Genomic DNA, 14,384 nt, shown 5'->3' on the forward strand with positions numbered 1-14,384 from the left:
TCAAGTTTACAACAAAAAACATATTCTGAGAAACAAACGGAACTTGATTCGTTATAGATTTGTGTCTTCTGGATGGGATTACCTGAGGCACAGTAGCGGGTTTGGTTCACTGGTGGTCTTCCCCAGGGTCGTGGTGTTTAACGCATTCCTCTATGTGGTTACTTTGATGATCAGGGATTTAGTCATAGAGCAATTTTTTTTTCACTGGTGTGAACTAACAGTGTCTCTCTTTTCCATCTCACCACCCATTTGCACAATACTTGAAGAAGATCTACTACTTCTCTTTCAAGCTCAGCTGAAATGAGGTAGCGGGTTAAAAAAACTAATAAGGAAAATACGATAGACATACCGGACAATATGATAGGCATAGAGAAAGCATAACTGCATAAGCCTAATTTCCTTAAGAAATGAGTCAAAAAGATCAGCTATACTAAGATTTCAAATTCCCAAATTTAGTGACCACAGCATCACAGAATGAGATGGTTGATTTTTATGACAAAGCATGCGTAATCAATAGGAAAAGCATTTCTCTGTAAGCCAGTAGTCTTCTCAGTAATTTCAATAACTAACAACCTCAAAAAGGTAGGATTTTTAAAGCGCATATTCAATTACAGCCAATCTTTCCAATACTAACTTCATACTTTTGGCCAGCAGAAATTACACATAGGTCCTTACTCACCTGTGCATGTGTACCTTTGTATACTTGACACAAAGGCACACGAAGGAAGGCTATATGGTGTTATCACAACATGAATGTGTAAAGCTACAGACCACAATAAGACTGACCTAAAATTAGATCCCAATTGTGTTAAAATTGAACGTTAACTCTCTTCTCTTTTTTGTAATACTAAAGAAAATCTGGAGTTTATGGCTGTAGTGACTTGGCATCATAATAAACATGTCTAAAAATCCCTTCCAGTTCACTTTATAATTCAAAGCTGAAAACTCTTCCAGAAGGCTGACAGAAGAGCTGCAGGTCTAATAACAACTATGTACCCACCCAATTCCCAAGGCACTCTTGCCACCGAGACAGTGATGAATAGAAATTAGGCAGCTAGCCCATTCCCATAGCATTGCTTGACTTGTAAGCACCTTATGACCATTCAACGACATCTCAGCCAGAGGACTCTGCTGGGACAAAATTAATTATCTGCCCTACGGTCTCCTGAAAAGCACTGCTGTGAAGGTATGTGGCTTCCACTTTCAACCTGAGGCATTTTTTTTATTTGATGTATTTTATGATATTTTGCTTTATCAAATCTCTGATTATTCTGTCTTTTCCAGGGGAGCTGAGATGAGAAGGTTAATACTCTGCAATTCTCGCTTTTCCATTTTATTGTTAAAAGCTGTTTGTTTAGAAATAAGAGCGGGTGAGGAAGGCATAATAGTGAACAACTGAGCAACTCAACTGAAAGCTACAAAGTTAAACCTTGAGCTGCTCTGAAAGTGAATGGTTCAATAAAGACTCTGGTACTACAAGAGAACAAAACAACGGCAGCTCTGCAAGCACTCCGGGTCCCCCCAGAGTCATGGGGTTCCCCTCCCCCCCCCAAATAATAAAATACTTGAAGATAAAAATGTTTGCTTGAGAATAGCCTGCTCAGCTGTCACAGTTCATGTTGGAAGTAAGCAGTGCTATCATTTGCTATCCACACTAAAAACAATGAATAAATGCATTTTGTGGCTTTCAATGTTTTTTTTGTTTACCCTTTCACCCCCACGCAAATGGCACTTACTAGAGATTGCCATCGCTTAGAAAGTACAACTGAAAACGTCTGCAATCCAGCTTACTTTTTTAACATATTCCATACTACATTAAAAGGAAACTTTGTCCCAATTATAATAAAGAACAGATTTTAAATCACCAAGAAGTTCATTACCAAATTCAGATCCTTATTCAAAAAAACCCCAACCTCCTCCTGAAGTCACCGCAATGCCGGCCTATGTCGTCCTCCCAGAAGTACCAGGCAGCTGCTCCTCAGGTGGGAGATGCCCACGGGTACCGGAAGAGCCCTGGCCCCCAGTCACAGGCAGCCCAGGGAGATGGGTTTGAAAAAGCAGCCTTCTTCCCCCAGCTGCGACCCCTGGTAGGGAAAGGTAAGCCCTGGTGCGGGTCTGTCAGCCTTTCCTTCCACTGCTCGCGTGGTCGCGCAACAGCAGTTCCTGCTGCTTTCAGCAGACAGCACTTTCATTGCAGGGTGCTACAGATCCCCCGGCCAGCTTTGGACCAGCTAGCTGAGGTAGTGACACCCAAATAGCTGCAGCAGCATAGAGCTCAACACAGACCAATTTATCCTGATTTGCAGCACAGATGAAAAACATGACTTATTTATAGGCATAAACAGAAATGATTTACCAGTACAAAATAAATAAATGTAACACGACCCCAAATTCCTCTTGCTACCCTCGAAGGGGCAGCGTGCTAATGAAACCTACAATTACCACGGAGGCTTATTTACTCTGCAGCCTTACCCTACATAAACAGTATCACTCGATTGCATTTCCACATCAAAATCCAAGGACTACACGGGATGGCGAAGCTACAATCAGTAAATGATGTTCTAGTTCCTGCCCACATCCCTCAGAAAGACTGATGCGGGTAAGGCTCCGTACCCTGTAGCCCGTATTTCCTACTTCACGCTAGACAATAAAATAAATATGCAAATCCCTGTTCCTTATGAAAGAGCAGGATACTAACCAGCCCCAAACTGAATCAGGACATCAAGTTAAATATTTCATGAAATTATTTATGAAGTAATAACCTAAAGCCATCTATCTTTTCATCAGAAAGCCTAAATGCAAATGGTTCCAATGCATTTCGATGTTAAGTTTTAAGAAGCATCCTTGCTTGTATTTTTGCATTTAAACATACAAAAACCTGAAAAACTCAAGCAGCTCTTCCTCCTTTTACCCCTAATTTCACTTTTAGACAACTTACACAAAAGCAGATTTTCCACCAAATTTTTATGGCGATACACATTTATGTTCCTTTTCCCATTTTCCCTACTTCATTGTGGGAAAAAAGATATGAAGCAATGGAGAACTGAATCAAAGGTCCTAGAAATGCAAACTTTTTTGGAGGGTGGGGGATAAGAATAGAGGAAGGGGACTTATTGGAGAGAATTATATGTAAATCTGAAAGAGGAAGAAGCCCACAATTTTCCAGATTTTTTTTGGTTAGCAATTATTCAGAACTCCCATTTATCACAGGTTTCATTAGAATACTGCATCTGTATTTCTGGAGAGATAGAGAAATTAAAGCCATGCTATTTATCTCAGAGCTGTTTTAACCTACTAAATATTTTTGACTTGTGTGCATATGTAGATGAGTCATACCTGTCTTTTATCTACATTCAATCCCTTTTTCAGGGTCAAAAAAACCTACAAAAGAGCAACGAAGCAACAGTGATCAAAACTCACCGGTGGGACTTGGTATCAACATTTTAAAGATGCAATGGTGTTTGGTGATGTTTTACTGAGGGAATGGCATGTTTATAATCCAGCTTTTCTCAGCAACTGGTTCAGAGCAAGGACAAAGACACATACTGACAGACTACATGTAAATTTATCTTTCAGACAGCTTTACCAATCTTGCAATAGATTATACCTGCCTCACTTCAGCGTGATCTTCCATCTGCTTGTTCAGGGGGCAAAAAACCTTAAGGTTCAAGGTTCAGTTACTAGAAGTACCTTTATAAGAGCAAGTAAGAGTTTTAGATAGCAGAATCATCTGTTGCTATTTCGGGGAAAATATTTAAGCTTTGGAATCAATTTCCAAACATTTGTCATTATGTACCCTAAACCATGACTTATATGTCTTCAATTAATATTAAACTTAAACTTTATTATTCAACTATTGCATCTGTCCAAATCAATGTGTTTTTCAACAAAAGTAAATTCCTCTCTCCAATAAACAGATGAGACCAAATGTCTAAGATATGTAATAAACATTGTGCATGCTCAAACCAAAACATTACACGCCAGACTCGGGCTTCTCAGGTCTAGAAGTAAATTAAGACTAGTAGAATTAACACTGAACTTCAGTAATACAGGAGATCAGAATCACGTCCCTGTCTCCAAAATGTCTGATGCATGCAGAAAGATTTGGTTCTATTTATGATGCTTAAAGGAGCTCAACATCCAGCATTCAAATTGCAGCACAAAATGTTTATACAAACCACAGTTTCAATGGAGTTTAGATGGGGAAAAAAGTGTATTTCAGAATTACCATAACTTGGCAGCCACACAGAACACCTGTTTGCTTCAGGAATTCTTTGGATTTTTTTCTTTAAAGTTCTTTAATTAACTTTATGCTGGGAGCACTTTAGAACACGAAGTGCCTGGTCCACAGGAAAAACGTTTGGTTTTTTGTTTCCTGTGTGCATAAATGGAAAAGGCAGGTGTATTTCAAAGTTGTGATTCCATTACAACAGTGAGAATGCTGTTCCACAGGGATGTTCCTATTGTTATTTTAGCGCACGCTGTTAATTTTATCTATGTACATACTTACTGTAAGTACCTAACTGCCTCATAAATCTAAACTTAAAATCCGCTGTACTCACTCTAGACAAATACGGTAATTATGTGATAATTGCTTGACTATATGCTGCTTTATTTTCTCCATTTAAATTAGCGCGGAGTGACACGTTCAGTGCATCGCATCCAATCTGATGGTAAATACTGCAGGTGCTACCACAATTTTAGCAGCGTTCTCCGTTAAACAAATTGCTAGCTGCATGGGAGAAGTACGATGAAACAAATCCTTTAACACATCCTTTCCAATCTATCGTCTAAACCACGAACAAGCCTGTTTTCAGAGAGATACCAAGCTGTATCTGTTTTTTTATACAGAATTACTTTTTACAGGAGAAATGTTTTAATACAGTGATTGCAAAGCACCTTCACTTGAGTTTCAGTAATATTTATAACTGGAAAATTTTGCACTTAAAGACACACCGAATTTCTGAAGCTAAAAGAGCGCGGGCTAAACAGCCCCCTGCCAAAGAAGAGCCATACGCGGGTATTTGCAAGGGTAGACCTTGCTCCGCACAGCACCCAGCAAGGCGCGGGTCCGCACCGCTCCCCCGGAGAGCCCGAGCAGAAAGGCCAAGGTCCGAACCCCGGCGTTCCGCGATCGTACACCGTTTCAGCCGAGGAACAACAAAGCAGGCGGATTTCCGCCGGGCCACCGCACAAATACCGCGACGTGCCGCGCGCCCCGGCCGCCCCGCGCCGCAGCCCCCCCGCCGCATCGCCACCGTACCTGGAGGCAGCGCCGGCCGCGGGCGGCGGAACGGCCCCGCGCCGCGCCCGCCCCCTCATTTACATGAGCCCGCCCCCGCCGCAGGGCACGCCGGGCACAGCCCGCCGGGAACGGCGGCCCGCGGGGGCGGTCGCGCGCCCCCCCCCCCCGCAGCGCGGCCGGTGCCGCGGGCCCCCACCGGTGCCAGGCGGCAGCGCCCGCTCCTACCGCCGCCCCCCGCCCGCAAACGGGCGCGAGCCAGCCCGCCGCGGCGGTTTCCACGGAGACACCCCCCCCCCCCCCCGGCTCCGCAGGCAGCGCCCGGGCTTCCTTTTCCTTTTTTCCCTTTTTTAATTAAAGAGGGCAGGGAGTGCGGGGCGGAAAGCGATGGGTCTAATTTATGCACAGCTTGTTTCAGCTCACCCACGTGAATTAGCATCACGCACGGACACAACAGTAAAACTGTACCAATATAATGCCAGCCCATCTACACAACTGGTGTGTGGCGCTGCTCATTTGCATGCATAATAGTCACGGGCAATTCACCCAAACATTTGCCCAGTGCCTGTACTGAGATTTACTACCCGTATTTAACACAGGAACAAAATAAATGTTCTTAAACTAGTCAAATTGGTATTTGCAAAGAACATTTCTCAGGTGAAATCATAAGTTCACATGAAAACGACATCCTGTTCTCCACGTTTTATTTTTTATTTCCCCAATCGCTTTTCAAGAGCTCAACCTCCCTACTGCTGAAATATTCTCCAAAAATCAACAGATCTATTTCTTTGAGGCATTACCGGCATATCTAGTTCATCATTTCTGAGTGCTGGAGAAGAAAGAAAAACACTACCATGAAGAGATGTATGGATAAAAACTTTTACACGGTTAATTTTTATGTGATGTGATATGACGGAGAAATTAAACGTCTATCTTCTGTAAGACAAACACAGGCCACTAAAATCTTCGGGGGCAGTTTTCAAAAAATAAAATACTATGTATAATTAACTAAGAACTACTGTGAGAAATAAATACTTGCTTGGAAAATAACAATGTATTTTGCATTAATATTCGAGTGAAATAAATGCAGAGGGTTATAACGTATCATTCCTGTGTGTATACAATTGCATTAAAAATAGCACAAAACACCACTTCCAAAATTATCCAAGAAAAACGTGGAGGAAAAAAACCCACAAATGTAAGTGCACCGTTAGATATGCTCCAACGTTATATTCTTTTAAAACCAAACACAGACACTACGAATTTCCTACTGAGAAAGAATTGTCTCGAATACGTAGCAGAATAATAGATTGTTGTTACTAAATATTTTATGATATTGGTAAATGATCCATCTAGCATAAATTTAATTGTACTTGCTATCCAGTTTTTCATGCACAATTGAAGTTTGAATTGCACAGGAATAACAGTAAAAACATTTTTACAATGAATCTGATCACAGAACTTACACAATTTATTTAGCTTGGTATCACATTGATGTGCATCCTTCCAATCCCACCTTACAAAATGCAAAAACCCCTGGCTTTACTAACAATAAGGAAATAGCAAAAACCCCGCTTATATTTAAAATTCTGAAGTGTGTGAAGAATCTATAAAACAACTGACCTGTTCAAAATGTTGGTTTTCCAATCCATGCACTGTTTTTATTAATTAGGAACCAAACCAGATTGATCATCATTTTATAACGTTTGACATATTCACTGTCTTCCTAGTTCCAGCAGAATCTTCTTAAATTTCCCAGCACTGTGTTTTATTGCTGGTACCATATGCTTTATTGTTCAGCCACAAGAGCTTCGCTCTGCACAAAGACTCATTACCTACTGCTTGCTGAGCAGCTTCAGGCTCACTGAGGCTGCCTGTGTGATCACATGGGAGTTTTGTCTGAGAAAGCCAGGCATGCCACTGATTTCACCGGCTATGGATATTTTTCATCAGCTGAGGTCTACTATGAGGAAGGAATAACAAATTCTAAAGCTTCTTTACCTCATTAAGACAGCAGTCATTATGGAAATCCCCTCAACTTTTTTTTTTATTATTATTATTATTACTCCCATTGCAACACAGGTTCAAGTAGAAATTCAAGAGAGTTGTTAAAAGTAATTTCTTCTTGCGGGGAGTGGCAAAACCCGTGCATTGTCTGCATCGCTCCACATACAGCACACACTGAAATTAATATTCTGAAGAGGTAATATTTTGCCAACACTTAATCTGCCAGTGTTTATCCTTTACATAGAGGACGAGCTTCTGAATGAAAAATTGTTCCTAAATGGAAGCCCCTTGATTTAAATTTGTCTCATCGGTCAAGGGCATTATCCTGTAATCTTTGGTCATAAAATCAGTTTTGCTGGTTTCAGTGAGACTACTCAGGTGAATAAGAATTGGCCATTTGAGCAAGCATTAGTCTCAAATCCAAATGACAAATTATATAGTACAATGAAGTCTAATCTCTTCTTGATAATAGCTGGTGATACTCAGGATTTGTTTGGTTGGGGTTTTTTTTGGGGGGTGGTGTTTGTTTGAGTTGGGGTTTGTTGGGTTTTTTGAAAACACAAAATTCTACATTTAAATAACATTTTACATTGGTTAAAAACTTAATATTTACCTAAGCATTTTATACTGGAATAAGTGAATATCTACATTCAAAATTACAAAAGCACTTACATAAAAAGATATATATTTAATGATTTTTTTTCACTGATACATTATCAGTATCAGGGATCCATTTAGGAATATTTGGAGATAGCTTAACTCCTACTGCAGAGTGAATTCCCAGAATATTCTAATTTAAAACTCTTAACATACAGCTAATGATGATAAATGAACATCTCTTCTCCACCCTGAAAACTGGTACTGAACACATAATTAACCATAATACTAACATGGCAAAGATGCAGCTATTCTATGAAATAGTCAATTATCTCTGGAATAATTCATAGTATTTTGAAAATATCAGATGGCAAAAAGAAACCGTTTTCTCATAAACATTCCACAAATGAAATACCTGCTTATTCTACTTAAGTTCTCCCTCATTAGAATAAATGACAGCTTGTTGCTCATTGTTGGCATTATTCTGGTCCTATGGAAGTCAGTGGAAGTTTTGCCACTGATTTGCATGGAAGAAGGGACAAGCGTGACGAACACAGATTCATGCGCTTTACTGTGTCATCATGCAAATCAATGACAAAACTCCCCGTTTCTTCATTGTTCTCGGCATCTTGCTCATCATGTATTATTAAGGTTTTCTAACAATTGATATGCAGTCTCTATGATTACACTGAATTATAAAAGATGAGTAGTAAAAGATTCAGAATTACCCACAACTAAATCCAGTGATGAATATCTTCTAGACTCTCACATTCATTTTGTTTAATAAAAAATTCCATTATCAAGAATGACTGTATTTTAAAGTGCCACCATTTTTATCTACCCAAAGACACGGACCGAGCAGATGGTTCGTGGCTGAGAACCTTCTACATCTCTTAAGCAGGAAACACTACCACGTATACATTAATGAGAAGAAGCGAAAGCAGACTAGATGGGTTGCTAACGAACAGCTGGTTTAGCTACAGCTATGCATATTCTTTTCCCCTGGCGATATCACTGATGATGTCATGATGCTAGTGTAGGAAGACATAAACAAAAGGCAGGCATTTTTGCTGCAGTAGCACTAGGGGAAAAAAGAAAAACCAAATGTTTGACAGATGGAAAGAACAAAAACTGATCAGGAAGAGAGTACTATTGTCACATTTTCTGGATGTCGTTAAATACACTATGGAGCGCCTCTCAAATCCTGAAAGGACGTTAGAGGAAAACATGTTCAAGGACACGATACAGTTAAACCAGTTAGCAGGAAAGTGCTGTTTCTGCAGGAGACAATAGCAGCCAGCAGTCTTCATGCTGTACGAAAGGCAGCCTCAGTTAATCAGTTCTTCAAGGTTGGGAGGGGAGGGGGTGAAGGAGGGAAGCTTCAATCCTCCATAGTGGAATTTGGGATTTCCTAATTCTAACCTGACATTTTCAGGTAGCTACCTTATATTCCATCCCATACTTTCTTCTTACAGGTTTACTAAATAGAAGGTAGTCTTTGTTCATTTTGTTGAGTTTCTGCCCAAACATACTATTAAGGAAGTGCCTTTTTGCCACCATGAAAGGAGTTAAAGATCACCCAAGAGTTTCACAGTAGCCAGAACCCAGACCTCCCTTGTCACTCACATAGTAGGAAGAGCTCCAAATGAGGCAATACTTTCTGGCACCCCTCCTGTAACAGACAGGACTTCTTCAGGAGAATTCAAATTCACCTCTCTTCTGAAACAACAGTGGGAGAATGATATGCAAATGCTTAGCAGTCTCCTCCACCCAAGTTCTCCCACAGGAGTTGAGGTAAGCAAGGGCTCTCTCTTCTCTAATAAAAAGTTCCTTGTGAATCCAAATGAAAACAGAATCAAGAACCTGCTGGCTTATTACTGTAAATAAGGGTAAACTGTCAGATCCCACATCTGCTTTGTAGGAAAACCAATTTGCGGGAACATTCTTATGCCTTCCCATTCCACAGAAGCTACGGCAAAAGGGCACTGTTAAGGAAATTCGGACTCCGAATCATCTCCATCATTAGTAAGGAATAATTACGTAAAGCCTGGCTTATTCTACCCTATATGCATTTAAACTTGAGTACTTTTACACAGGTTATATGCACTGAGATACAGATCTTGCAAAGAATTAAAAAAAAAAAAACAAAACAAAACCAAAAAGCCACCACAACAACCCAAAGCGAGCTATATATCACAAAACAGACTAAGCCTATGATTTGAACTTCAAATCATTCCCACCTTATACAACTAAATTATTTTGTTAGGTATTGAGCTTAATCTGCTCTTCAGTATCCTGTATCACAGTTAGATGAATCAGATATGAATGAAAACAATTATTGGGACAGCACTGTTCAATTTTATGGAACAAAAAGGAGCAACTTGCACTCAATGCCTTGTTATTCTAAAGGGCTGAGTCGTGTAGCTTGCAGTAACATGCTCTACTCCAGCTCTTAGAAACAGCATGGTTCGCATGCCATGGTTTGCATTTTATGAGCTACAAGCAGCAGCAACTCCGAATGCCTCAGCATTGGCTTTCAGGTTTGGAAGTAGATGGGTTTTGATCACTCCTTTGGTAAGATCTATAAACCTTGCCCATGCAAACTCCTCTAATTTGAGCTCAGGATGAGGCATAGCTGCAAACTTCCCATGGAACTCTACCATTACAGAAGAAGTTCTACGGAATTAAAAATGCACATCTATGAGAGAAAACGGTGTAATTTTAATTAAAGCCCTCCATCTGAAGTTACTGTCAGTAACACTGGGGTAGGATAATCTTAAGCATAAATTCCACATTATTTCTTTCCAGACCAAATACAATTTAATCAAAGAAGTTTCCTCACCCTGGCCCCAAATGTCATGCTTTCTCTGGATACATCACAGCCACAGCTAAACTATCTTCAAGTAGTGCCACATTAACTACTCAGTTCCAAATACTGGGGCTTGCTTTGGGCTCCTGAATTACACAAATATGAAAAACTTACTCGTTCCTAAATGACATTTTCAACAAAGAAGTACAACCATATTTTGAAATAAGAGTCTAGTCAGTGAAATGCAGGAAAACAGACAAAATCTATTGAAAGGTAAGAAGACATCCTCAGCTCAACAGATGGACGGAGAAAGCAGCTTATAACTGAAGGACAGGCCTGTGAGAAGCTGTTCTGATTTCTGGCATCTTAGCAATCTCATCTCCAAACTTCACACAGTGATCCCTAGCGTGTCAACGTAAGGCTGCCAGTGCCACCCTTCACTCCTACTTCTGGCACATTTGCCCTGTCATGTCAATTTGAAGGACACCTATAAGGGATGAGGACCAAGTGACTGTGCTGTGAGCACAGACAATGCCCCAAGAGAAAGCTCCAGAAGCCAGCCATGGGGCGGGGCCCAGTGTCACTCTCCTTGACTGACTAATGTCTCAACCACTCCTGAAACCGGGGTGAGAGAAGATTCTAGAAACCTTGGACTGGGGCCAATAGGGGCACACACGAGCCTCCTCGGGGTGTTCTCCACACCGACACCCCCTGTTGGCAGGTCCGATGCTGGATCCAGGGTTGGTGATCTCTCTAGCTCTCTCTCTCCCCCACTTCTGCGCGCTCTCTCGCCCGCCCTCCCTCCCCCCCCCCCCCGTTCTTTGCCCTTGATGCTGCTAAGTAACACAAGGCCTACCTCAACTTCTCTCAAAGCCGCTTAGCTTATGTGACATATTAATACACAGAGGGTTGATGCTTATAGAGTGTTCGTTCCATTAAAGTTGATGTTCATGTATGGACCTTGGGTGTTATCTCACCGTAATGCACACCGAGGGGATTTGCAGACCTTAGTCACTCTCCCCTTCTTGTAGGTGGGACGCGACACTACCATGTATAGTTTCCTTTCTTTCTGACTCGGAAGAGGTATCTCCTTGACCAGGAGTGACTTCCTAAATCATATGGTGCAAAGCAGCCACAGAGTAACAGTGAATTCTCTTTATACACATGCTATGAGGTATACAAGAGCATGCCACTTCCTAATGATTTTTAGCACAACAGCTCTTGAAAACAACCTTGTCTTTAATGATACATTCTTGCTACATGTTACAATACCTGCATTTTTCTAAGATAAAACAAACCTTCTCACGAGGGTTGGTATCTCAGAGGAAAGTGCACTTCCTTTCAGAAAATACCACTGAATGGTACTTTGCATTAGAAGAGTTACCGTACGCAAACAAAAACACTCCTCTGTAGTAAACATACAGGGTTTCTTTCTCCTTTTGCAACCTTTCTCAAAACTGCTGGTTAACTACCAAAACCAAAGAACATACTAACTTTGGCATGCAAATTAACATACTGAGAGGTGTATAGCAAGCAGCAAAAGAATCTCTTGACAGCTGTTGCATTAGATGATGTGAATAATGAAAGCAATTAATTTTGTGTTGCTGCAATGCTTGATACAGCCATCATTGGCCTTACGCAAGGTCCAAAATGCCAGTGGAGCATGGAGTTTCTCCAATAAAACAAAGTGAGTTCTACTTTAAAGAGCAAACTGCTTGTTATCTTGTTAAAAGAAGAAAAGAAAAAAAAAAAAAAAAAAGACTTAGAAGGAGGCAGAAACTTTAAGAAGAGAGATTGCCTGTGCTGTCTTGAATGTGCTTCATAAGCCAGCTTTGCTCCAGCCAGTTTCCATGACAGCTCAGACACAGCAACATGATCCATGCCGGGGAGTAATTCAGAACTACACAGAGGTATGCTTGGTGCAGCTAGAAATTGCAAGACAAACTGAAGAAACAAAGGTGCTTTTTCGTTTTTAATTAACTGACATCCTCCCTACTCCATCCCTTTCCTCTTGCTTGGTTACTAAGCACACCTTTTCTCATAGTATCATTTTCCAACTTAGAAATTTCACTTGACTGTTGACCAGCAAAAAGCTTAAAAAAAAATAAAATTGGTATTTGCAGCAAGCATGATAGCTAGTATTTTCTCTTTTTCTTTTTCTCCAACTATTTGGTTCTTCTAGTCTCCCTTATACCACTGTAAACCAAAAATAAGTTTACTGAGTCAACGCAGTTGAAACAGGTGTAAAATCCAGTCAGGAGGAAGCAGACCATCTTTCCTTACTGGACTTGTTGTCAACAGAACTTTCTAAAGCACCACTGTAACCAGCAACATTGCCACATTCCTTGCTTTCATGATTTCCATAGTGGAGCAGACAAGCTCTTTAGTCTTTATCTTTCACTGGAAGATGAATCTTTCATTGTTACAATCTTTGAATTTGTTCTTGTCTACTGTAAACACAAGTATTTTAATTCGAGCAGAGACAGACATAAAAATATAATAGACACACAGACAGATCTAAGCAGCAACATAAACAATTTTTTTTACATTTTATAGCAGTTAGTAGTTTATGAAGCATCCCAGCTTACAACACAAGACATTTTCAATGCACGACTTAGAATAAAATACATAGTGGACTTTTATTCTTATAGACAACAAGATATCTAAATTCTAAAATAAGGTGTCTGCCTTGAATCGCTAAACATCAGTTTAGGATCTCATTCCACAGGAAGTGAACCCGCTGCAACACTTCTTCCCACCTTTGTACATCCCACATACCACCTTAGAGCTGTCATTTAAAGCTTAAAAGGACACTGATTCATCTAGGTTGTATGGTAACTTTTCACTGTTTCAAATAACATTTAAAGCCTAGAAACTGATTCTCCTTTAATAATTTTGTCCATTTCCATTTGGCCAGCACTGATTTCTTTCCCTTATGTGTACCCAGCAGAGCTTGAAAATAATTTTTATTTACTTCTTTGTTTGTGTACCAGCATCACTGATAACATCAGCACAGCACTGGGAATTTTATTGCTTACGTTGAGCCTTCTCTACCAGCAGAATACAACACATTTTTCCCCCATACATTCCGTGACAGCAGACTACATTAAGAAAGGAAAAGTATTTTGCAGGAGATTCCCCTCCTCATACCCTAAAAACACGGTAATGATTTCACTTCCCCTGAAATCAGTGTTAAAGAAATTAAATGAAAAATCCTATCATATATCTTAGCATCCAAAATAAATTTCATAGCATACATACAAGATTTTCATCAAGTTAAAACCTGAACCACACTATACTCTTACAGCAAACTTTTTACTATGTCATTCTAATGTTCTAATGCTTCAGAAGGTAAGCCTCTCCAATTCAGTAATATGCTTTCTAAGGAACACTGCCATTTCTTTCCTACAGAAAGAAGATCGATTAGCAATATTTAAATAACCACATTCATATTAGAAAATCAGTGGACAGTTGTAGGATGCACTGGTATAAACCCATGACTTCAGTGATCAAAATGGACTGCTGATTTACAATTTGATTACAGAGTTTTCAACTGGTGTTCAAAGACACAGTGTTTTCGGTCTAACTTTCCAAGAGTACAAAGGATAACTGCAGTAGTCACATGCCCTGAAACTGTGCAAGGATCAACACTTCTGCAACATGCTCTAGTTTGGAAGTTTTTTTGCAGAAGCAGTAATCAAGTGACTGTTCTATCTAAGAGTTCTACTT

At 40.2% G+C, this 14,384-nt stretch overlaps 1 protein-coding gene across 7 annotated transcripts in view; it reads right to left on the reverse strand.

The window, feature by feature from the left end:
* Positions 1-14,384, reverse strand: part of CSRNP3 (cysteine and serine rich nuclear protein 3) — a 114,516-nt gene that overhangs the window by 43,435 nt on the left and 56,697 nt on the right. Inside the window, exon 1 of one of the 7 annotated variants that reach the window (XM_076342727.1) lies at positions 6,866-6,988. The exons of 3 other annotated variants lie outside the window; for them this stretch is intronic. The gene's annotated coding sequence lies outside the window, so the exon portion shown is untranslated. Of the gene's footprint in view, positions 1-82; positions 255-5,263; positions 5,297-6,865; positions 6,989-14,384 lie in introns of those variants that run through there. 3 more of the 7 variants (XM_076342728.1, XM_076342729.1, XM_076342726.1) reach the window with 3 other exon arrangements.

The sequence above is a fragment of the Aptenodytes patagonicus genome, chromosome 6, assembly GCF_965638725.1.
Source record: "Aptenodytes patagonicus chromosome 6, bAptPat1.pri.cur, whole genome shotgun sequence".
NCBI lineage: Eukaryota > Metazoa > Chordata > Aves > Sphenisciformes > Spheniscidae > Aptenodytes > Aptenodytes patagonicus.